Source organism: Canis lupus, chromosome 11 (assembly GCF_048164855.1).
Source record: "Canis lupus baileyi chromosome 11, mCanLup2.hap1, whole genome shotgun sequence".
Taxonomy (NCBI): domain Eukaryota; kingdom Metazoa; phylum Chordata; class Mammalia; order Carnivora; family Canidae; genus Canis; species Canis lupus.
The window spans coordinates 65141393-65165348 of NC_132848.1; the positions used below are offsets into that span (position 1 = coordinate 65141393).

The 23956-nt window shown below is 49.5% G+C and overlaps 2 long non-coding RNA genes across 6 annotated transcripts in view; one reads left to right on the plus strand and one right to left on the minus strand.

The window, feature by feature from the left end:
• LOC140600337 (uncharacterized) overlaps positions 1–18680 on the plus strand; it is a 28862-nt gene extending 10182 nt beyond the window's left edge. Inside the window, exons 3-7 of one of the 4 annotated variants that reach the window (XR_012003603.1) lie at positions 8503–8803; positions 11153–11393; positions 12223–12327; positions 16752–16886; positions 17769–18680. This is a non-coding gene — a long non-coding RNA (uncharacterized lncRNA). Of the gene's footprint in view, positions 1–8502; positions 8804–8825; positions 8924–11152; positions 11394–12222; positions 12328–16751; positions 16887–17768 lie in introns of those variants that run through there. The other 3 variants (XR_012003605.1, XR_012003606.1, XR_012003604.1) reach the window with 3 other exon arrangements.
• On the minus strand, positions 1875–22614 carry LOC140600339 (uncharacterized). Of its 2 annotated transcripts, XR_012003608.1 has the most exons (4): positions 22427–22614; positions 9282–9668; positions 8415–8800; positions 1875–7792 (listed from the first exon to the last, which is right to left on the minus strand). It is a non-coding gene; the product is annotated as an uncharacterized lncRNA (long non-coding RNA). The 2 variants fall into 2 exon arrangements; XR_012003607.1 differs by lacking the exon at positions 9282–9668 and having other exon boundaries at positions 5101–7792.
• Positions 22615–23956: the final 1342 nt, after the last annotated feature.

The following is a 23956-nucleotide window of genomic DNA, read 5'->3' on the forward strand; positions in this document are numbered from 1 at the left end:
CTTGTTCTGTCCCCAGAGGAGCTTCCACCAGCTTCTGCACCTCGTTCTCCAACCAAACTCGGGCACAGGAACCAGGCCTGGGGGCAGGTTCTTGGCCTTCTTAGAAACTCAAACCTGACCACACTATTCAATGCAGAGATAAAATCTTAAGGTTGGGTCCTCGGGGGAAGCCCATTGGCCTGGTAGTTGATCTTTCTTTAAGTGTTCCCATCCCTGTGTGGGGTTGTGTCTCAGAGAGGAGCAACCCGGGATAGTCAGGCACTAGGACCATCATCCAAATGAACGATCCAGGTAAGATGGAGAACTCTCTACACTGACATTTCTAAGGGCCCGAAGTTAGGAGAGAATGCAGAAGCTTTTCTCAAGTTTGGCTAAACATGAGAATTACCTGGGGAGTTTTAAAAATACCAAGGCCTGGATCCCAGGCCCAGAGACCCTGACTTAGTTGGGGGCCTGGGCATTTGGATGTTACACGCTTCCCGGGAGATTCTAAGTTGCAGCCGGTGCTGAGAACCACCGCAGGAACACCTGCTAGGCCACCTGGTGACGCCGTGGGGGGCTGACCCTCAACAGCATGTCTTCTGGAACACATTCTGCCTTTGACGTCTGTTGTGTTGGCTTTAGGAGAAGGGTCTAAAGAGAAGGCTGCTTGTGTATATTTGACAAGCCTAGATTTAGAAGCTTTGGAGGGAAAGAGTGAACTTTCCACTGTCATTTCCTTCTTCTGTCTCCAGCTGACCCAGAATGAAGTCCTGTCCTGGGATTCCCTAAGATACCCCTGGGGGCTACTTAGAGAGCTGCGAGTTCCTCGGGCTGGGCGTCATCTCCAGATAGTGGGAGCAACACAGCAGCGGGCTCTGTGGAATCTCGTGCCAGCCATGGTTCTGAGCCAACTTAGGGAACATTTGCAGCCTGGGCTTGCCCTTCTGCTCCTGGTCTGAGATGACGGGAGGCAAGCGCGTAGTACTTAGGAAAGTTAGTGATTAGAAAGATGATCTAGTGGCTAAACCCCAAGAGCAGTTGCACAGGTGGGAGGAGAGGGGAGGGTATTATGAGTCAGTGTAGCCACGGGGAGCTCCACAGAGGTGAGACTTGAGTTTGGCAGCGTTTAGCTAGGAGGTGAAGGGGGCCCTTCCATGAAGGGTAGCAAAGACATGGAGAGGAGGGATGGCACATGATGAGCAAAGACCAGCTATCACCACCCATGTGGTGTAAGGAACTGCCGGCATGCTGGCTTTCTTCTCCTCCGGGGCAGAGATGAACCAAGGGGATTATGTAGTTTGACCTACATTGATGGTTCTCAAAGTGAGGTACCCAGACCAGAATCATGATCACCTGGAAACTTATCAGACGTGCTAACACTCAGGCCCCAGCCCAGACCTACTAAATCAAAGCTTGGAGACACGGCCCAGGAATCTCTGACAAGCCCGCCACGTGGTGGTTCTGATGCTCACTTGAGTTTGAAGGCCACTGTCCTACTCCGCATCCGTGTCTGCGCAGTGGACTCTGGTTATTACCCACAGAGACAGAGGAGCTGTGTGGTCTGAGGTTTGTGTAACCTACGTTGTAACCTCTCCCTGTAGGTCTCTCCGCTGGTCTTTTTTTTTTTTTTTTTTCTTTATGATAGTCACACAGAGAGAGAGAGAGAGAGAGAATGAGGCAGAGACACAGGCAGAGGGAGAAGCAGGCTCCATGCACTGGGAGCCCGACGTGGGATTCGATCCCGGGTCTCCAGGATCGCGCCCTGGGCCAAAGGCAGGTGCCAAATCGCTGCGCCACCCAGGGATCCCCCTCCGCTGGTCTTATGATTACTGTCTTTATGTCCCGGCCAAGTGACACAGCATCAGATCATTGACAGACCCTTAGTCACATCGTCAGCCTGCATTCAGTGACCAGCTACCATTTGCTGGGCACTGCTTTATTCTAAGCTCCAGGGATGCAGCAAAATCATCTCTAATCACAGTCAAAAATAGTCCCCTCCCACCACTTTCTTAGGTTTTTCTTCCTAGAACTTAGATCTTAATGAAGGGATCATCACACCCACTAGGACATAAGCTGCATAGAAGAACAGACTCTGATTTTGTTCATTGCTGCGTCCCCTGGGGACTGAAGCCTGAATGAGGGCAGGCTTCTGGAGTTTTGAGATATAAATGGTGTGGTATGTCTGAACAGAAATTGCTCTGCAGAATGGACCATTCCATAGAGTAGAAGCAGGGAGATGAGTTAGGAGGTGGGCCCTTCCCCTGGCCCCCCAAGTCCAGCCGTTTCCCAGGGTTTATCCAGTCATGGAAAGAGCAGAGTGGGTGCTGGCCTCTCTGCTGAACTCCTCAGACCTGCAATCCAAACTTTCTGCAGAGCTTGCTGGCTGGTCTGGCTCTCTTTCCAAATCTTTTTCTTTTTTTTAACAATTTTATTTATTCATGACACACAGAGAGAGAGAGAGAGAGAGAGAGAGAGAGGCGCAGAGGGAGAAGCAGGCTCCATGCAGGGAGCCCGACGCGGGACTCCATCCCAGGTCTCCAGGATCACACCCTGAGCTGAAGGCAGCGCTAAACCACTGAGCCACCCGGGCTGCCCTCTCTTTCCAAATCTGACTGGAGCAGAGCTAGCTTCTAAAAGTTTAGTGAGTACTTCCTGACCTGAGCCCGAGGACAGAGTTTCCAGTGTTTCAGTGCCTGGTCTTCACTACGTAAGGTGAAGTGGGAACTTATTTCCCATCTTCTCCTGTGGCAGAGAGAGCACAGAATAACAAACCTGCTTGAGGGAAGAAGACTGGACGGAAGAAGACCGGTATCCTTTTGCTTCTGAGTTATTCCCAGGTTCTGGCTTTCACATTCTCTGGTCCTTCCCCTGGAAATGAAGCTCCCTCAGGGCCAAAGCCTTCTATAATTGCTTAGTTAGCCTCAGAGCAGCAAACCAGCTGGGCAGTGGCCTCCTCTGGGGAGACCCTTGAGGAACATGCTGAAATGGCCTCCCAGCCCTCCAAGGGGCTCACTTTATAGGAAGCTAAGCCCTGGCAGTCTACCCATCTCCCGGGGCAGGTGTGGAGAGACTTCGCCTGGGACATGCCAGTGTCTGTCCCTAGCTTTCCAGGCTCCCCTTCTGGGAAATGAGCCTAAGCAGTAAGGACACCTACTGTTATGTCCCCTCTGTCTCCCAAGGAAGAGGGTGTACTCTCTCTGGAGCCTGAGCTACTCCAGAACAACTTTAGTAAGTACTTAGCATTTTATTCACATCCTTCTCAGTATTTCAAACCATCTTTCTCTAGATGAACTTAAGAAGTTTCTTGCGAGGCATTGGAGATAAATTCTTATTTATCTAACGTCTTCCAAGTTCTTTCATCATAGTTGTGCTGGGTACATGACTCTAAGTTGACAGTTACTTTTTTCAAGAGAATCTTTAAGAAATGACTCCCGGGTCTCCTGGTTTCCATTGCTTCCACAGAAAAGCCTGCTCAGTGACATTTCTTGAAGGTGATCAATCCTGTTTTTCTGACTTATTTTAAGATCTTCTCTTTGTCTTTAATGCTTTCCTATTTTATTATGTCTGTCTGTATTCCTTTGTTATCTTAAATTTTGCTTGGGAATGCTGTCTTCTAGCTAGTTGTGTAACAGACTGCCCCAAAACTTAATCGCTTAAAGAAGCAATGTTTTTTCAATCTCTTACTTTTGTGGGTCAGAAATTTAGGCAGATCGCAGCAGAGCCGTCCTCCCACTCCACATGGGATGGACTGAAGTCCCTTAGTGATATGTAGCTGATAACTGCACTGGTCTGCGGGGTCCAGAATGACTTCCATGTGCATTTATAACATGAATGTTGGTGGGGATATCTGGGAGGCTGGGTGCAGATATGTCCCGCTTTCTCCATGTAGTTTTGAGACCTCTCTAGTCAGATTTTTTTTGTAAGGTAGCTGGCTTTCCTGAGGTTTCCAAGAGACCAAGGTGGGAGCTGAAAAGCTGCTTCTGACTAGCCTGGGGATCATACAGCTTGACTTTGTGGCCTATTACGTAAGCAAGTCACCCCAGCCAACCCAGGTTCAAGGGGGAGAAGGGTTAGACTCCACCTTTCAATGAGTGGAGAGGCAAGATTTTTACTGCCATCTTGAGTTGCTACACTATGCATCCTGGATTTGTGGGTGCATGTTTTTCATCTGCTCAAAGAAACTTGCAACCATTTCCTCAGATATTTTTTTCCTCTATTCTCTGTTTCTTCTGGAGCTCCAATTAGATATCTAAGTCTCTCTCTTCCTTTTAAAAACTAATCTCTATACCCTACGTAGGCTTGAACTTATGACCCCAAGAGCAAGAGTTGCATGCTCTTCTGAGCCAGCCAGGTACCCCTAAATATCTAAGACTCTCTTAACTTCTCTCATATTTTCATATACATATCTCTCTGTGCTGCATTTGGGTGCTTTATTTGATTCATGACTATTTTTTTTTCTGACATTTTATTATTTTTTAAACATGACCAAATTAAAAGACCTTTGCAACAAATAGCCATATACCCACTACCTGCCTTCTGCTATTTACATTTTATCATACTTTATCATATCTGTCTATCCATTCAACTGTCAATCCACCCATCTATTCATCTTATTGTTTGGATGAATTTCAAGTATATTGTAGACATCGGTAGTCATGAAATTTTAGTTCAGTTATTCATTTCTATAAACTCACTTATTTTTCAATCTGTCCATTTATTCCCAATATGTCTTTTTTTTTAAGACTTAGTTTTTTACTTTAAAGAGATAAAGAGAGAGAGTAGGGGGAGGGGCAGAGGAAGAGAACCTCAAGCAGACTCCCCGCCGAATACAGAGCCTGACTCGGGGCTCCATCTCATGATCCCGAGATCATGACCTGAGCCCAAATCAAGAGTCGGCCGCTTAACCAACTGAGCCACCCAGGGGCCCCTCCCAACATATCGTTTTGCTTTGATTCTCTCCTTCTTTCTCTTTCTTTTTTTGGCAGAGTGAGGGGCAGAGGAAGAGGGAGAGAGAGAATCTTGAGCAGGCTCCATGCCCAGCACAGAGCCCGAAGCAGAGCTTGACCTCACAACCCTGAGATCATGACCCAAGTGTAATCAAGAGTCAGATGCTTAACCTACTGAGCCACTCAGGCGCCCCATGATTATGTCCTTTATTTCTTTAAACATTGTTTCATATAATTATCTTTATCTGATAATTCCAAGAAATCTTCGAGTGTGAATTGGTTCTTGTCATCTTGCTAAAAGGGCTTGATCTTAATCTATGCTGCACTAATGATAGCTAATAGCCACATGTGGCTATTTATATTAAAATTAATTAAACTTAAAGTTGAAAGTTCAGTTCTTTGGTCACATAAGCCACATTTCATGTTCACAGTGGCCACATGTATCGAGTAGCTACTGCTTTTGCTTCTGAGTTATTCCCAGGGCGGGACAGGTTATAGAATACTTCCAACATTCATATAAATGAATGGACCTGGCTGTTGTCAAGTAGAACTTTATTTACAAAAGCAGGCAGCTGCCGGACTTGTCCTGTGGGCTATAGTTTATGGACCCCTGCTCGAGGCCTAAACTGGAATGCTTACTTTCAAAGAGGATGCGCTTTTGTTTGTAGGCTGACATGCAGCAATCTGGAAGCATACCAGCTCCTCCAGGACTCTCCTCAGGGCACCAGTCCCAGACTCCTGACCTCATCATGCTGCCAGCCCTGGGCCTTAGTGTCCCTAACCACCCTCAGGTCAACATGTCTCTAGCAAGTTCTCGCTGTTCTAACTCCCTCCTGGTTTTCTCTGGAGAGTAAGGCAGGGAAGGAGTACATAGAGCCCTCCTCCTTGCAAATGAAAAATTGTGTGTATGCACGAAATTCATGATATGATTGTGTAAGGGGAGCGTCCTGGAGAGCTCCCGGTCACCTGGAGTGCCAGACGCAGGTATTTTGTCATGGTATTTTCTTGCCATGTCTGCTTAAACGTGGCAGTTCTAACTTTGCAGAATTGGATAAAACTCCCAGTCTCTTTAGGGAGCTAAGGCTGTAGGCAGCTTTCTTCAGGGTGTTCCACATCAGTGCTACCTGGCTGCCTGGGAATCCCTTCCTGGAGCACTTAGACCTGGTTCACTGCAGGGCAGAGAGGGGCTCTCACAGGGCCTAGATGTTGGGCTTTGCCTATTCTCTCAAAGCTGCTCGCTGCCCAAGTTAGTAGCCATGGCTTCTGAGAACCGAGGCCATGGCGAGAGACTTCAGGGCAGCCGGAAGGAAGAGGCAAATGGTAGGTGACTCACATGCAACCCAGCTGTGAGCACCTGCCGCGGGTGGTAGAAGGCCCACGAAGGCCCTCTTAAGAGACCTCGCAGGGGGATATTCCAAGTGTCACCATTGCCTTACTTGCTGATAAACTGCGGATTGGACAGTTTGCTTCCCTCATCGCTTTCCCAGGTCTGGGTCAGGGTGGGAAACAAGTGTACCCTCAGCCCCTGTGATGTCTGTCTCTCTGTTCAGGAGCCGAGGCTGTGGACACGGCAACGCCACACTGCATCCAGCAGGCACTTGAGTGTGCTGTTGGGCAGTAGCCACTGGGAGGCGGCCAGCTTCTAGGATTGGTGGCTCACAGTGGTTAGGGACAAACTGCTGCTGGCCAGATGCCCCGTGACAAATGCTCTGTGTGACTACTGTCAGGGTGCAAGGACTCTCAGGGCACTGTGGCCAACTCCTCCCAAGGAGGAGTTCTGGGGAAGTAGGCGGGAAGTTTCTGGAGGTGGTGACCCATGAGCTGAGTGCTTTCTGAGAAGTCAGTAGCTTTGTCCCTTAAGCACAGCCCAAGGTGAGCCTTCTGTCTTAGTTGGGGAGGAGTAGGGTTGTATCTATAGTGTTCTTCTGATTTATTAGCTGGGTCTTCCACAACCTGTTTCCTTCTTCATCCTTCCTACTCCCTATCCCCTCATTCCTTTTTCCACAGAGGTAAGGCAAAGCATCAGGGTAGTATATGTTTCAATCCAAAGGTGCCATGTGGTTTTGAGGGACCCATTTGGGGGGTTTTCATTGTCACAGAATCTGTCCAGCCAGCCACTAAACATCTGGTGCAGCTGGACCATCTGGCCCAAGCCTGACAGGTATGTTGTCATTTGTATCCATGGGTTGTGGCCATAAGGACTCCCGAGAGCCAGGATGAGGTCACCGTCTGGGGAGCCTCCTCCACGGTGGAAATGAAGGCCTGTCGTGTGTGCAGACACTTTGGGAGTCTGATGTTTGGCACACGGGCACTGGCTGCCCACGTGATGCTACTTTCCGTGAGACTGACCTCCCGACCCCCCAGAAGTGTATTCCGAGGCCAGTACTATGTCTTTGCCAAGCCCCAGAGAGAGTCCCCTGTGAGCAGAGAATCCCCTGGTAGTGAGCAGCCTCATTGGCCTGGCCCCAAAGTGGCAGCTAGAAACCATCTCAGACCTGAGTGTCACCCACGTGGGTCTGGGATGCAGAAGGGCAGAGGTTGAGGAAGCCACAGGGGCTAGAGGGCATCTGTACTCCCTTACCCTTATACCTGGTGGGAAGAAGATCCTTTCTTCAGAGGTGAAATCTTCATAGCCCAAGGGCTACAGCTAAGCGAGGCATGGCATGGAGGAAGGGGTCTAACAAAAGCCCTACTCACTCACTACTGGTTTCTGAAAGCCCAAGTTGCAGGGTAAACCTGTATTGGATGGTTTGGTGGACTGTCCACTGCCAGCCCCCTCAGAATGGCCCTCCAAGTCCTCATGGTTCTTTCCAGGCAAGGAGAAGACAGCGTCGGGGTCTGCAACTGCCCCTGAAAAGAGAAATCTAGAGAAATGGCTCAGATGTTGTACAGGGTGACCAGGGCAGAGAGCCTAGACTCCTCGCCTGACCACTGGCAGAGCAGATCCCTCCCAGAGGGGCCCCCGGTTTGGGGAAGTGCTGCGGAAGCCAGGATTGAGCACCAGACGGTCCAGGACCTTCCACCCACTGGCCACAGCCAGGCTGCACCTTCAGGGTGGAGGGGTGAGAAATACCAGGTTGTCACCCAGCCCCATGGCCTGCTCTGTGGGGCCACAGGTGACCCCTCAGCCGTCCTGTGGGGGACTGCACCCTCGTCCCCAACGAGGCCAGGACACAAGGCCCCAAGCCCCCAGTGCTTCCTTCCCCTGCTGAGTGGTGAAGACTTCTACCACTGATGGCCTGGCCATCGCAACCTTGGTTACGGACAGCAGCAAGTGGGAAGGACAGGCAACGAGGGGCTGCCATCTTGTTGTGGTGGATGGTGGAGGGGCTCCTCAAGCGTTGAAACCTCAAGTTGGGTTGTTTTAAGTGCTGCTTTGCAGTGGGGCAGGCCTAAGAGGACTAGGTCTGAGGTTTGCCTTCCCCACCCCTCCCTCCCCCCTCCCTCTCCCTCTCCCCCCCTTCCCTTCCCTTCCTGGAAACTCACCTGGGCTGTGTCCCTCACTGAGCCTGACTTCCTGACTTCCAGAGCAGCGGTAGCCCTTGACCTGCCCGACTCCTTTTCGTCCCTCTAGGTCTCAGCTCCGATGCCACCAGCAGTCGATGTCACATCACCCTGTTTAGTTTACAGGGCACTCATCGCCATCAGCAGTTTTCTTGTTTACGGCACGTCTCACTGGAATGTGAGTGGCGCGAGGACAGGTCACCTGATGTGTTCGCTGGTATCTACTGTGGGGCCCAGAAAGTTCTTGGCACACAGCTGATGAATGTCAGATGAATGTCACCTCTCCTCGGAGTATCTTTTTAGGGACTTCAGGAAATCCAATGATAAATCCAACAGAAGAAGAGCTTATGACGAGGCTTTATGGAATCCTGGTGAGGAAGGGCTTAGAGTGAGGGGAAGTGGCTTTAAAAAATGCTCTGAAGTCATGTTCTCCGTTCTGGATGCTTTCCTTATTTCCATCAAGGGAGATCCAGCGAGTTCATGAGTGCCAGGTATTCCCTCCCAAGTCCTCACAGGAAAATATGTACTTCTCTCCACCGCCCCCCATATCTTTCCACTACCCCCCACCCTACTCTGCCAACAAAATATTAGGTTTTAGAATCCTATCAGGCTGAACTTAGACTTGTCTTCCTCAGATCCCATGGTTTGGAGTTGGGGAGTTGGGGGGTGAGGGGGAGCCCAGGAAGCTGATCCTACTCTAGGTGAGTAGGCGCTGCATACCCTGGGCGCCCCCTAAGTGCCATGAGGTACCTAATGGACCAGAAGGCAGGCAAGCCCCCCTCCAAGGCCTGGCACTTGGGTATCTGGGGACCCTGCCGAGCAGAAAACAAAATTGCAGCAACTTGGTACCTCTTTAGGGGAGTAGGCCCTCCTCGTTTCCGTCACGGCCCACGTCACATCCGTGGCTGGAAGGGCTTCTGCCCGGAGGCCGTTTACAAAATTTCTCATTTTCTGGGTTGACTCCCCCTGCAGTGAAGCCGCTGCCCCCCGCAGAGAGCTGTTCCTAGGGGGAGCTTGACTCCAAGGTCAGGCGGCACAGAACCTCAGTCTGTCCTGACGGCCTCGCCCTCCCTTTCTTCATCATCAGCAGCTGGAGGGCAGGGCCGCCCTGAGGGTGGTAAGGGCCTCTGTTGATGCTACAGATTCTAGAAGGAGCTGTTGTGTCAGACTTTAGGATGAGATGGTCTTTCTGGTTTGTCAGTAGCAGGTGGGCTTCTATGATCCTAAGCATTTTCACTGCAAAGAGAGTTTTTAAGCCCAATTGGGAAAAAGAAGGAAAAGTATCGGGGGAGGGTCAGCTCTCAGGAGATACTAGGTGGTGTAAGAAGGATCTGGGGAGGGCACCTGGCGGGGGCACCTTCAGCTCAGGGCGTGATCCCGGGGTCCTGGGATCGAGTCCTGCTTCCCCGCAGGGAGCCTGCTTCTCCTTCTGCCTGTGTCTCTGCCTCTCTGTGTCCCTCATGAATAAATAAATAAAATTAAAAAAGAAAAAAGAAGGATCTAGGAAATGTTGGGGGGAAACTCCGTTCCTTTCAGGAATTTCTTTTTTCTTTTTTTGTTTGTTTTTTTGTTTTCCTTTCAGGAATTTAATAATGGAGTCGGAACACATTAGGTATACCGTGGTAACAAATACCCCCAACATCTCATCTCAGTGGCTTGGAAGTAAAGGAAGATGTTTTTCTCACTCAGGCTATCGGGCGTCACATGGAGCAGGCGGGCTCTGCTCGCCACAGGCCCCAGGGAGCCAGCCCAAAGCTCCTGTGTGCCTCCAGAGAGGAAGAGTTCTGGAGGGTCTGTGTTTGCATAGCAGTTAAATGCTGTGGTCCAGGAGTGACGCTCAAGCATGCCCAAACGCAGGAGGGTTGGGAAGAAGGATCCTGTAGAGTCTGAAGGTGGGAAGAGCCGGAAACACAGAGCAGCCTCGGGGTTGGCAACAGGAGTTGCTGGAGTTAGACCTTTAGTTTGAACTGAAAACAGTTCAAACCTTGAAGCTTTGAGACTTTGACTTGTGATTATTTTAATCACTTATTGGGTTTGAAGGCCACAAAACCGTGGTTTCAAGATCATGTTCTGCTCTGGCCTAGAGGGTTATCACTGTGTTTCCTTCCTCAAAAGCCTCTTTTTGGTCAGTTAGCATCAAGAGGCAACTTTAGAAGTTGGAGGGTAATTGGGATTAGGAGTTGAGATGGGGTATCACAGGCAGGGCTATTTCAGAACTGTTTGGAGAACAGACACTTGGGCCATATTAATAGAAGTAGATGATGTAGATCAAGGGAGGTGATAATCCTCCTTTATTTGCTGTACTTCTACCCTGGCTGACACAGCTCTATTCTTTTTTTTTTTTTTTTTAACAGCTGTGTTCTGAAAAACATACTTTGAAGGCGACTTTGACAAGCTTTGTCAAGCTGGAACCCAGGCAGAGTTATCAGGAGAGAGGGGAGTCTTGAAGATTATTGAAAAGGATAACTTGGCAGCTGCTGGATTTGAAATGCTGTCAGAAGTTTTCCTTTTTACTATTGAGAAAGCTACCTCCTTATTCTGAGATGGATTAGACTGCATCGTGAGCAGATGCTCACTGCTCTAAGCGCCCAAAGACACAGAGAACGGAGTTTGACTCTCCAAACGAGGGAGGAAGGGTCATGGAAGTAGGCAGGTTCTCGGGTCCCTTCCAACTCTGTCATGATTATTTCTGACTCCGTTTTTTTTTTTTTTTTTCTCAGAAATAAAAAATAAGTCTTTGGTCATGGAAGAGTGAAGGCCGGTTGAGACTCCACTACATAAAATGCTGCTGTCCCTAATCCTCTGCGGCTGGTACCCCAAGCACCTCGACACCGGTGATAGGAGAAGGAAGTCAAACCCACATACAGTCTCACAAGGGGTTTTGCTCTACGTGCAGAGTCTGGAGCCAGAGAGCTTAGTTCTAAATTCTGACTCTGTGGCCTTCTAGCCATGTGACCTGGGGTAAGTCACTCAACCTCTGTTTCATACTCTGTAAAATGGAAATGATAGTACCTCAGGGTTGTGAGGATTAACTGACATTTTAAAAAAGATTTTGCTTATTTATTTGAGAGAGAGAGAATATATGTGCACAAGCAGAGGAGAAGGGCAGAGGGAAAGGGAGAAGGAGGAAGCAGTTTCCCCACTGGGCACGGAGCCCGACGTGCTGCTGATCTCATGACCCTGAGATCACGACCTGAGTTGAAACCAAGAGTTCGACGCTCAACCAACTGAGCCGCCCAGGGATCCTGAGGATCAAGTGGTTGAATTATACAGAACGTATTGAACATCAGCACCCTGGCACCGAATGTGAGCTGAATAGGTTTCATCTACTACTTAAACCACTATCAAGGTCTGCATTAAGTGCGAAACACTATAGGAATTTGACTCCTATAAACAGGAGAGCAAAACTGAATTTCTCTTTCACTTTCTCCTGTGACTCGTGAAGATATAATAATACCTTACTTACTCTCTGGAAATGGCTCTTTTTTAGCATTTCAGCATAACCCGAGAGGTGAGATTTCATAATTGAAGAGTGCTAGATGTATTCTAAACCCACTAATCACGGTTACAGACCCGAATCCTCTACAGCCGTCGTATAAGCCAATAGCAGAAGGGGGGCTGTGTAGTTGGGCATATTCACAATGTATGGTTTGCACCGGGCACGTCAGGAAACGGACCATAAATTAGCCTTTCTGATCCAGAATTTCAAGCTATGTGCCTCCCCAACCTTACAAGTACTCAAACTCAGTACCTTTTTAGAGTATGGTGTCTATGGTTTTATATTTCCTAGGCCTGACCTGAAGAGCAGTATGGCCCTGGGGCCCTTGTCCGAGAAACTATTCCCAAGTCTGATGTAAACACAGACGTACGTGCAAGCCACAAGAGCATGCTTCAGGTCGGAGGGGGTTGGTGGCAGGGGTGGGGTAGGGGTGGGGTAAAAGCCCAAAGAGGCATGTGAGACGAAAGCCTTGTTGGTGTGCTTCGTTGACAGGGGTCTCTTCTCGCCCGTCTCCGGCAGGTGTCTTAGTTCAGTGATGGTTGAGTCAGACCACCTCAAAGAGTCTTTGAGTGGGGGGCTCTCTCACAGGGTTCACATCTGTGGTGAGAGAAGCTAAGTAGGTGGGAAGCTGAGGATTGGGCTACGTACCCGTGTGCCCACAGACCCTTCCTGTTCTAGTGATGAGGTCAGCAGTCCTTGCTGGGGATCCCCACCACTGCACACCCACATTTTCTCTTTCTCTCCACCACCCTCCCTCTCCCTTCTCCTTCTCCTCCCTCTTCTGGCTATTGGCCCTCAGCCAGGTGGGAAACTGTCCTCCTTCTCCCGGACTTGCTGGTCTGCCTTCTGGCTGCAATCAGGGAACACAAGTGAGGGGCAATGGGCATGAGCAAGGGATGTCAGACAGACTGGGGTTTAGGTGGTTAGGCTCTAGTCCCTGCTGAGTCCCTCATAGAGTTTTGGAAAGTCCCCATTCCAAATCTGTTTTCTTATCTTAGCTTTATGAAGTCCACACGTGAGTTTAATGAAGGTTCTAGTTCTAGAAGTTTCTAACTTACTAAGACCTAATTGGTGGGGATACTACTACCAGTTGCATGATTGCTGGATCTCTGAATTGGCTGCTGAGCTGTTCAGGGGAAGGACCATAGCTACTTAAATGGTACAGAGGAGCACCCATCCCTCACCCCTATGTCCTCAGAGTTCAGATGGATACAATCTTAGGCTGTTAGGAAGCATCGCTAAGTGTCCTAACTCTGCTTCCCCTCAGTGTTCACCCTAGGTTGACAATATGATTATTCCTCAAACTAGCTTTCTTCCTGTAAAAAAAGATCAGGGATAGTTTCTGTGCCTCAGTTTCCTCTTCTAGAAAATGGGAATAATAGTACTTACTTCCTAAGATTGTTCTGAAGATTAAATGAGTTCATGCAAAGAGCTTAGAACAGTGGATGGCATGTAATATAGTCTAGCAAGTGTGAGTGGTTAGGAGACATTGCTTACAGGGCTATAGATAATCTTGCACCTTCTGGAAAACAGGTTAACACATATATCAAGAACTTGAAACAAATGGTTCTCAGGCTCACATATTCCCCTTCTAGAAATCCCGGAAAGATAGAACTTGGACAACTCATACAGCACTGTCTATCACGGGATTATTATGATAAAAGTCAGAAATACGAGGGTTGAAGAAGATCAAATAAATTCCAGTAACCTCCACTTGGCTCCTTTCTAGCCACTCAAAGACTATAGCAATACAAATTTCTGAAAATACACAAGCCTGTGTGCCTACAGCACGAATGGGAGTGCACACACTGATGTGTGTGGGCCATGTAGCATTGTGGGTTTTCGTTTGTCTTTCGAAAGGGAAGAGATCTGTAGCAGGTGCCACTCATGAGAACATAATAAGTTTCTTTCCTTTTCTCAGGAAGACTTGACTTTAATGAGGATTGTCACTTAGCGGTTCTTTTCTAGAATTACGTTGCCTTTAGCTTCTGTTCTTAAAATGTATTCAGAAAAAGACTCTGTTAGAGATAAGCAACGGCTATCTACCTAGGGCTGCGGTGCACCAGACCTTTTTGGTGGCGGGGGTGGGGGTGGGGGCAATACTCCCTTGCGTGTGGGGGCTGAAGGCAGCCTCCATAATCAGTTGGTAGGGATGTGTTGAGTGCTGACCAGCTGTCATAAAGAGCAAGGGTGGTCTCATACGATCTCTGCTTTTGCTTACCGAGCTTAGGACAAAAGGACTACTGTTCATCCCAAAATGCTGAGAGCAGGCTGGCTCTAGAATGGAAAAGCACATGTGCTAGAGGTTTAGCTGTTTATTCAAGATGTGTTAATATGCGGTTATTCCATTTCAGGGGGCGGGGGAAAGCCTAAATCATTTATATATAGTCCAAGTACCTGAAATAAAAAGGGGAAATCCTATCAAGTGTTAAAACTAGAGTGTCAGGGGGCACCTGGCTGGGTGTAGAGATTACTTAAAAATAAAATTCTAAAAAAAAACAAAACAACTAGAGCGTTAGACAAGATTTTGACACGACTTTCCCTTGCCTTGTTGTAAATGGGAGAACAATTTGGTAAAATACAACGAGCGAAATCGAACTTAAATAAAAACAAATGAAAAAAAAAATAAACTGGAGCAGCTAACATCCTAGGGAGAGCGTGATTTAAAAAACCACTTCCTCAGGCTAAATTTTCTTGAGAGAGAGAAACTCTTCTACAGACAAGAACTAAGGCTTGTGACTTCATGGAAAAGACCAGAATTTGGATAAGGAACTAAATTGATGAATTCGACCATCTACGATACAGTTTTATGACTATATTGTCTAAATTGAACGTTCTTCAGAAAGGAATATTCCTCTACCAAGGGTATCTGGATTGTGTTTTCTTCTCTCCCAAAACATTCTCAGGAAAGATGCTGTGGACATCACACACATTTTCTGGTTACACTTAAGATCTCAAGCGACGAGTGTGCCTGCTTCTCTATCTTACCAGCTAAGGACCCTCATCAAGGATGCTCTAGGAACCCATGAGATGGAGAAAAGAGGTCCTTTTTCTTGAGGGGATGGAGGGGTTTCTTGGCAGCTGGTGGTAGTCGGTATTTACTATGCTTGGAAGATTACAGCATGATTCAGACAGGGCTGAGTCAATAGGAGAAGTCCCCTGGTGCTAGGCCATGTCCTTTCCTGTGGAGAGCAGGCCCCTTCTTAGTCTTCATCATGGAAAAGTTATGCTTGCCTCCCAGTCCACGGGAGGGTTGGCTAGTAGTTCATCTATTTATGTCATATTTTATTACACTCCCACTATGCATCGGCATTGTCCCGGGTACTCACGGTTCAATAGTGGACCTAAAAGACTAATTCCTTCCCTATGGACTTTACGGTCTAGCCAAGAGACAAGCAAGACGACTAGAGTACATTAGTTGATAAGTTGATGGGTTCTACTGAGAAATGTGGTCATCGTGGCAGTTTAAAGGCTGGAAGGGAAAGGCTTGTTGGGAAGACCCCTGCGAGAGGGCCATGCAGCTAGCCAGCCGGGGGAGGAGGCCGGCCTCCAGATGGTGTTGAGGCCATGAGGCAGGGTTGGGCCTGATGTGTTCAAGGAACAGCACGAGACCAGCAAGAGTAGGAAAAGGCAGATGATCAGTCTTTGGAATAGTCTGGAGGATAGTACAGCAGAAGGGACCAGAGAGTGAGACTAACCAGAGTAGTCTATTCTTCTATTTTTAGATGCGAACGAGTGTGAAATTGGCCTGGAGTTCTGTGATAATGGAGCAGAATGTGTGAACAGATTTGGCTCTTACTAATGTCGCTGCCAAAAGGAGTATGAAGACCATACCCCACGCAGCCTGGCACGCTGCGTGTGCACACTCCTCACAAAGGCACTGGTTGCCCAGATGCCCTCTCGTTTGTACGCTTACGAGCTGCTGGGATCTCCTGTGAGATCTATACCATCCTCAGATCAGGGTTGAGCTCTCATTCTGATGCCTCTGGCCACAAAACACCAAAAAGCAAACATTCTCGGGAGGATACAAAGTACAGAATCAGTTCTAGAACTTGGAACACGGCATAAAACCATTTACTATAAGAATCTTCGCTGTGCTGACTTCTCCTGTGCAAACTTTGGTGTTGAAGCACTTCCCTAAGGATGCCACTCCTGACCCTGATCAGAAGTGGGTGTATGTAGCATTGAACTTGAACATCTCATTGTCTCCCCCAAGGCTCTGTCTGTCATGCCCTTGCTTTTAGACGTTTTCTTACCAAAGATAAAATTGGCCGGGGACTTGCACGGGATTAAGTGAGCTTCTTCTGAGCTGGTTTGGCAGAGCAGTTGGTAATGAACTAGCTGATGCCCTTAGCTTTTTAAAGGAGCTATTGCTGGTGATGGTAATCCATTTGGTACAGTCACCTCTGAAATAATATAAACTGTCTGGTGCCATCACATGCAGATCAATGGACAGGATTTCTCTTTCTCCTCTTGCCAACTTGCTGTGTGACCTTGGTCCTCGGGTCTTGAACAAAAGCTTCAACCAGACATCAAAGGTTTTGTCTGGCTCTTTGCATGCTAGATGTTGAAACTCCAGCAAAGATGCTATTGGGCTCTAAGGGCAGGTGGGTGATCTTGCAATGCTGTTTGCATAGTTCTTTAGGTTTGTGTGTGTGTGTGTGTGTGTGTGTTTCTTAGTTTTTGTCTCAAAGGGAGATTCAGTTTGGCACAAAATACGGGCTTAGTATGTATTAACTGAATATCTTATGACTTGGAATCTACTTGTGACCAACAATTTGAAATTTTTCCATGTTTTTTCTCTTCCTGTGCCCTCCAAGTGACTAGATAAGGCAATGTCTCAGTCCATTTGGTCCGCTGTTACAGAATACCATAGACTGGGTGCTGATAAACAACAGAAATTGTTCTGGAGGCTGGAAAGTCCAAGATGAAGCCTCCAGCACCTTCAGTGTCTGGTGAGAACCTGCTTCCTAATTCTTAGCCAGCCGTCTTCTTGCTGTGTCTTCACTTGGTGGAAGGGGGCAAGGCTATCTCTTGGGCCTCTTTCAAAAGGATACTAATCCCATCCACTGAGGGCTCAACCATCTTCACCTAATCCCCTCCTCCCAAAGTTTTCACCTCCTAATTCCATCACCTTGGGGGTATGATTTCAACCTACAGATTTGGAGAGGACATAAACATTCAGTCCATTGCCTGCAGTGACAAGAGTCGAGGTGAAATAAGTTCTGTGAGGCAGCCTCCTTGAAGTTTCAGAAATCTGGCATCTGTGGATTTTGCCCTAAAGATAGTTTCTAGATGGTATGCAAACTAGTTATAGTTCTTTGGATCTATAGTAAGTTACATGATGATGGGATACATTTTGGAGTACAACTGGCCCTTGTGCTTCTCTTGGTGAACGGTCTCAACTTTAACGGTTTCTGTCTTTTAAAAAATAGATAAAATTAATTTCTGATATGCCTAAGATGGAAGACCTTTAGTTATTAGCTCATAGGAAATTTAGAATCCACATTGCAAAAGGATGTGGGACATTTTTCAAAGCTAACTTTGTGTACATGAGTAGGATTCTTGAGGGAGGTATATAGCAAAAGTTGGTGACAAGTCATTACCAGATTCATTTTGTTCCAAGTCTGGCTTTGGCTTTGCTAAAACATTAGCAGTCAGTTCCTTTGTTTATTCTCTCAAAAAATAAGTACCTACTAACGTGCCAGGCAATATGCTAGGGACAGGGGATAAGAGTATAAATCTCTGAAGGTGCTTTTGAGAGTCTGTTAGATAATGGACTGTCATTTGGTTATCTTTTTTTTTTTTTTTTTTTTTAATGTTTCTTTGTATTTCAGGAGTTGAGTTATCCTTTAATTACCTGGACTTGCTGGTTGGAGTTGTTGTGTTCACTGAAGCCTTGCTCATGTTGGCTATTGACCTCAATGTGGCTCTTGACTAGAACCTACATTAAGAAGGAAAATTCTGTGGGTCAGAATGTGGCACCGCAGGAGCGCCGGCCTATAGCACCTGCTTTTGACCTGATGGACCTCTGCAGACACCTTCCCTTCAACTTCTACCAGCCTAAGCCCCATGCAAAGGTTCCAGATGGTGCTCAAGGCAAGAATGTTTCTCAAAACAGGGGACTGCAGGTGTGGGTAGAGCAATCAGAGAGGCTTTGGGCATAGCTACTGCCTCTAGAAAGGAGGGCAGGAGTGGAGTTATCCTTTGGAGGTAAAAACCTCACTGTCAGGTGACACACTCATGAATTTAGGAAGAACTACCTTGATTCTGATCTTGCCTGTCACTTCTTTATGATTCCAACTGTGTTGTGGTTCCCGACTCTCCCTGGGGAGGAGGTCTGTGTGCTTTTGGGGGGCGGGGGGAGAGGAGGTTTGCATCAAGACTCAGTTTATAATCCCAGCAAAGGGCCAAGGTAGACTTCTGGTGACCCAGACACTTGAGGTGATGAGTGTGGTCCACAGGAGGTGTCCACAGGAGCAGCATGCACATGGTACCAACTTACGAAGTTGAATGAGTTTATCAATGGACAGGCTAGGGAACTGTTAAACTCCCCTAAAAGAAGAGGGTGAGAACTCTTGATTCTTTTTCCTTCATACTTGGTTGTTTTTTTATTCGATTATGAATTTTTTTTATGGAGAGAGTCTTCTGTTCTTATTCCGTTTGCATCACCACATGTGCCAGGTTTTACTACAGCCTTAGAGCTTAACCCTAAATAAAAAAGAAACCCTTTTGTATATTAAAAGAAATACAGCTCTCTGGATCATCTTTTTTAAATCTACCACTAATGTTTGGCTCTTTATCTTTCAAAAACGAGGTGGTTACCATTTGTTTTAAAGGTTCTCAGGCCTAATTCCAAAGCCGGAGTTCCCCCATACACAACAGGAAGCAATTCTCAGGCACCCAAGTGTATCTGAGAATCCAGTGAATTCTGATACTACCTACCTGGAGATGCCATCTGACTCCCCAGGTTAAAGGTTCAGTCCTACAGACTGCCCCCCACCCCCTACTTCATACACGAGTCGAAAGCCCCAGGTTGTGACCTGTGCTTCTGACCAACTGGCTACAGATTGGAGGCTCCAGTGACCTCCTTCTTAGGTTTGATTAGTTTGCTAGAGCTGCTCACAGAGCTCAGGAAATGTCTTATTTACATTTGGCAGTTTATTAAAGCATGTGATGAATACAAATCAACAACAGCCAGATGAAGAGTTACATAGGGCCAGGCCTTGAACAAAGGACTTTTTCTCCTCATGGAGCTTGGGGCCTGGCTTGGTGGCACATGGGAGCATTCCAGTTTCCCAAGTGTGGAAGCTCTCTAAGAAAGACCGAAAGGTGTCCCCGTGGGTTTTTATAGAGGCTTCATTACACAGTCATGATTGACTAACTCATTGGGATTTGGCTGATTCAACCTCTAGCCCCTTTTCCCTCTCGAGAAGGGGGCGATGGCAGGGGGGCATTGGGAGGTGGGATAATTCAAACTCCCTAATCACATGGTTGGTCCTCCTGATAACCAACCCCTGCCCTTGGGTGGGGTCTGAAAGTTACCTTATTAATAACAAGACACCCCTTTTACCTTCACATTCCTGAAGCATTTTCAGGAACTACTGATGAAGACCAAATACACCTGAGAGATGTATTTTGGTCATCTGAATGACCAAATATATGTTACTTATAAGTCATTGTATTGTATATTGCTCAGCTCTTTGTCCACACTTGGCATTTTGTGGAGGAGACACTGGAGAGGATGCCAGAAGTCTTAAATATGGTTCCTGCCCTCACCATGCTCCCTTTTGCTTGTCAGCTGTATGGAGCATGAGAAGTGCTGGGTGGGATGAAGTACGGAGCCCTTCCCAGAGTGGGAAGCTCTAAGTGCTGCAGCTGGACTTAACTGGCTGTGGGGGTGGGATGGAGCAGCTTTTATGCCTGCCTTCTAGAAAGTGGAGGCATGAGGGCTGGAGTACCGTGGCATGAATGTGGCTCCGTAAGGCAGGTACCAGCTTCTGCCTGGGGCCCTAGCCAAGGGGTGGGGAGAGGAAAGTGTGCAGCTTTGTTCTCATTGTGCCCCAGAATATAAAGGAGGCCACCAGTAGTGCTGGATCACCTGCTGGTGTGGCAGGATGCCGCCTACCAGGATGACCTGAACAAGTGCTGGCCAGTTGTCACTTGGCCTGCCACCATACTCTAGGTTTTGAAATCTTTTAATGAGCTTGCTTGCTTTATTTATTTATTTATTTATTTATTTATTTATTTATTTATTTATTTATTATTTTATTTTTTTTTTAATTCTTGAGAGAGACACAGAGGCAGAGACACAGGCAGAGGGAGAAGCAGGCTCCCTGCAGGGAGTCCGATGAGGGACTTGATCCCAGGACCCTGGGATCATGACCTGAGCCAAAGGCAGACGCTCAACCACTGAGCCACCCAGGTGCCCTATGAGCCTCTTTTAAAATGGAAACACTCCTGGGAAGCCTGGGTGGCTCAGTGGTTTAGCGCGACCTTTGGCCCAGGGTGTGATCCTGGAGACCCAGGATCCAGTCCCACATCAGGCTCCCTGCAGGGAGCCTACTTCTCTCTCTGCCTGTGTCTGCCTCTCTCTCTGTCTCTCTGTGTTTTTCTTAAAGAAAGAAAATGGAAACACTCCTAAGATATTTGAGGCTTCATCAACCTATGTACTTGGGCTGCACCTTCTTTTTTAAATAAATTTTACTAAGGTATAATTTACATACCCTAAAATTCACCTATTTTAAGTGAGCTGTGCAACCATCATCACAATCCAGTTTTACAACACTGTCCTCATCCCAAAAAGATCCCTTCTGCGTATATTGTAGTCATTCTGTTTCCACCTTCAGTCCCAGCAACCACTAACCTTCCCATTTCTGTGGGTTTATCTCTTGAGATGTCATATAAATGGAATCACAGAATATGCGGTCTTTTGGATCTGCTTTCACTTAGTATAATGTTTTGGAGGTTCATCTCTATTGTAGCGTGTCTGTAATCTGCCTTTTTATTGCCGAATAATATTTCATTGTATTTATCACATTTTCATTCACTGTTGATGAACGTGCGTGTTATTTCCAGGTTTTGGCTATTATGAATAATGCAGCTGTGAACATTTGCATGCATGTCTTTGGACATAAATGTTCACTCACCTTTTTTGTTTGTTTTTGGTTAGAGAGGGAGGACACACACAGGGTGTGAGCAGGGTGGGGGTGCAGAGGGAGAGTGGGAGAGAGAGAATCTTAGCCAGGCTCCGTGTCCAGAATAGAGCCTGATGCTGGTCTCGATCTCACAACCCTGAGAATGTGACCTGAGCTGAAATCGAGAGTTGGACACTGAGTGGAACAGACTGAGCCACCCAGGCACCCCATAAATGTTCACTTGTCTTGGATAGATTCCTGGGAGTGAGATTGCTGGGTCATATGGTAAGTTTTGCTTAACTTTTAAAGAAACTGCCAAATTATTTTCCAAAGTGGTCGCACCATTTTACCAACCCACCAGCGGTGTCTGAGGATCGCAGACCCCCACCCCATCCTTGCCGAAGCTTGTTAGTGACTTCCATTATAGCCATCCTGGGTGTGTGGTATCTCATTGTGGTTTTCATGATCTGCCCTCCCTAATGCTACTGATGGAACATCTTTCATGTGCGGATAAGTCATTCACTTATCTTCTGTGGCGAAATATCTCTTTGGCTGTTGCTTCTTAGACTCCCAAGGGAAGGAGATTATAAACCTCCCTGGGGGGTCTCTGTTTTTTTTAACTGCCTAATCTCAACTGCCCAGCACAAGAGTTGAGAGTAGAAGGCCGTGCACCAGTTTCTGACGGCTGCTTATTACAAACCGGATGGTTCAGAACAACACACGTTTATTGTCTCATAGTTCTGGAAATCCGAAGTCTGAAATCAATTTCACTGGGTCAAAATCAAGGTATCAACAGAGCCTCCAGGGAAGCATCCATTTCCTTGCCTTTCCAGTTTTCAGAGCTGTGTTCTTTGGCCTCTGGCCCCTTACCCATCCTTAAAGGAGGCAGTAGCCTCTTACATCCCTCCCCGCCCCGTTCCTTTGTAATACGTTTTTCTCTCTCTTCTTTTTTTTCCGCTTTTATTTCTCTTCTGCAGCAAAATCTCTCTCCCTCTTGTAAGGATGCCTGTGATTGCATTTAAGACTCACCTGAATAATCCAGGATTATCTCCCCATCTCAAGCCCCTTAATTTAATCACACTTGCAAAATCCCTTTTGCCATTTCAAGGAACATTCACAGGTTCCAAGGATTAGGGGCTGGCCGGGGCCCAGGCCTCCGCCGTGCGGGGAGTGAGTGGCGGCCGCCGCCTCCCGGGCGCAGGACTTGGAGGTGGCGGCTCGGAGAGGACCTGCCCAGGCGCCTGGGAGCGCAGGTAGGCCCGGGAGGGGTGAGCCGCTGCGTACCGGCAGCCGCCGCCTCCTCCTCCCCCCTCCCCCTCCTCCCTCCTTCCTCCTCCCTCTTCCCTCCTCCTGCTCACCTGCTGGAACTTTGCAAGCGTTGACGGCGTTTTTAGAGCCGGGAAGGGCTGAGGCAGCCGATGGTCTCGGGACGAATTAGAACTCGGGGCTGGTGACGCCCAGGGGTGCCCGGGTGCCCCCCCCCTCCCCGCACCTGCCCTCCAGGTCGCGGTCCGGGCAGGGCGGCCGCCGGCTGCGTCCCCGCGTGCGGCCAGCAGGGGGCGCCATCCCCCGCGCTAACGCTCGTCCCGCCGCGGCTTCCCGGCGCCTCCGGTTTCGCTCGCGTCGCGGCGTCACGGTCGGAGCCACCGGCCCTCGGCGTCGCGGGCCCCGGCGGGAGCCCTGGAGAAGGCGCAGCAGGGCGGGGCCCGCGGGGCGGCTGCGAGGGGAGGGCCGTCCTCCCCGCCGGGCCGGGGGCACGCAGGGGGGAGGGCGGGGGAGGCGGGGGGTGGAGGGGGAGGCCGGGGGCGAGGGGGCAAGTGGGGGGCAAGGGGGAGGCAGGGAGGCTAGGGGGAGGCGGGGGGTGAGGGGGAGGGCGGGGAGAGGCAGGGAGGCCTGGGGGAGGTAGGGGGAGGCCGGGGTTAGGCAGGAGGGAGGCGGGGGAGGCAGGGAGGCCGAGCGCCCGGCTGTGCAGGGGCCGCAGCCCACAGAGGCGGCGCAGGGGCCGAGGCATCCGCGTCTTTGTGCTCCCAAAGCACCCAGGAGGGGGTCCCGACTGCGACGGGCAGGAGGAGGCCGGGGGTGGGGGTGGGGGGAGGGTTCAGAGAGGGAGGGGGGAGGCAGGGAGGCGGGGTGGGGGGAGGCAGGGGGAAGTGGGGAGGAGGCTGGGAGGTGCAGGGGAAGCAGGGGGAGGCTGGGGAGGAGGCCAGAGGGAGGCAGGGAGGCGGGGGGGGGGGGTGGTGGTGGAGAGGTAGGGGAGAGGCTGAGAGGAGGCTGGGAGGCAGAGAGGAGGCAGGGAGGGTGGGGAGGCTGGGGGGGCAGGCAGGGAGGCGGGGAGGAGGGGGGGAGAGGCGGGGGGGAGGGAGGAGAGGCGAGGGGGGAAGCTGGGGGGAGGCAGGGAGGCCGAGCAGCCCGTGTGCAGGGACCACAGCCTGCAAAGGGGCGCAGGGGCCCGAGGCGCCCACGTCTTTGTGCCCCGACAGCGCCCGGGGGTCGCCCGACAGCGCCGGGCAGGAGGATTCGGGGTCTCGCCGAGCACGTCCGGCCAGCTTGGCCCTGCAGCGCCCCCCCCCGCCCGCCCGGCGCGGTGCAGCCTCCTGGGGGCCTCCGGGGCGGGGCGGGTGCCGGGCTGGGCTGCTGCCGCCCTTGCTCCGGCTCGTCCTCCCCCCCACGTCGCTGTGGCCTCCCCCAAGGGCCTGCCGAGGCGAAGGAGCCAAGAGCCAAGGCCTTCGCCCCCCGCCCCGGGCTTACTCCGTAACGGGCTCAGGTCTGGCCTGGCCGCTTCCTGGGCGGAGGTGGGGGCGCCGCCCACGGCCTCGGCGTCTGGGCAGTTCAGCCGGGATGCGCGCCCCCCCCCCCCCCGCCCCTGCGCCCAGGCCTGCGGGAGGGGC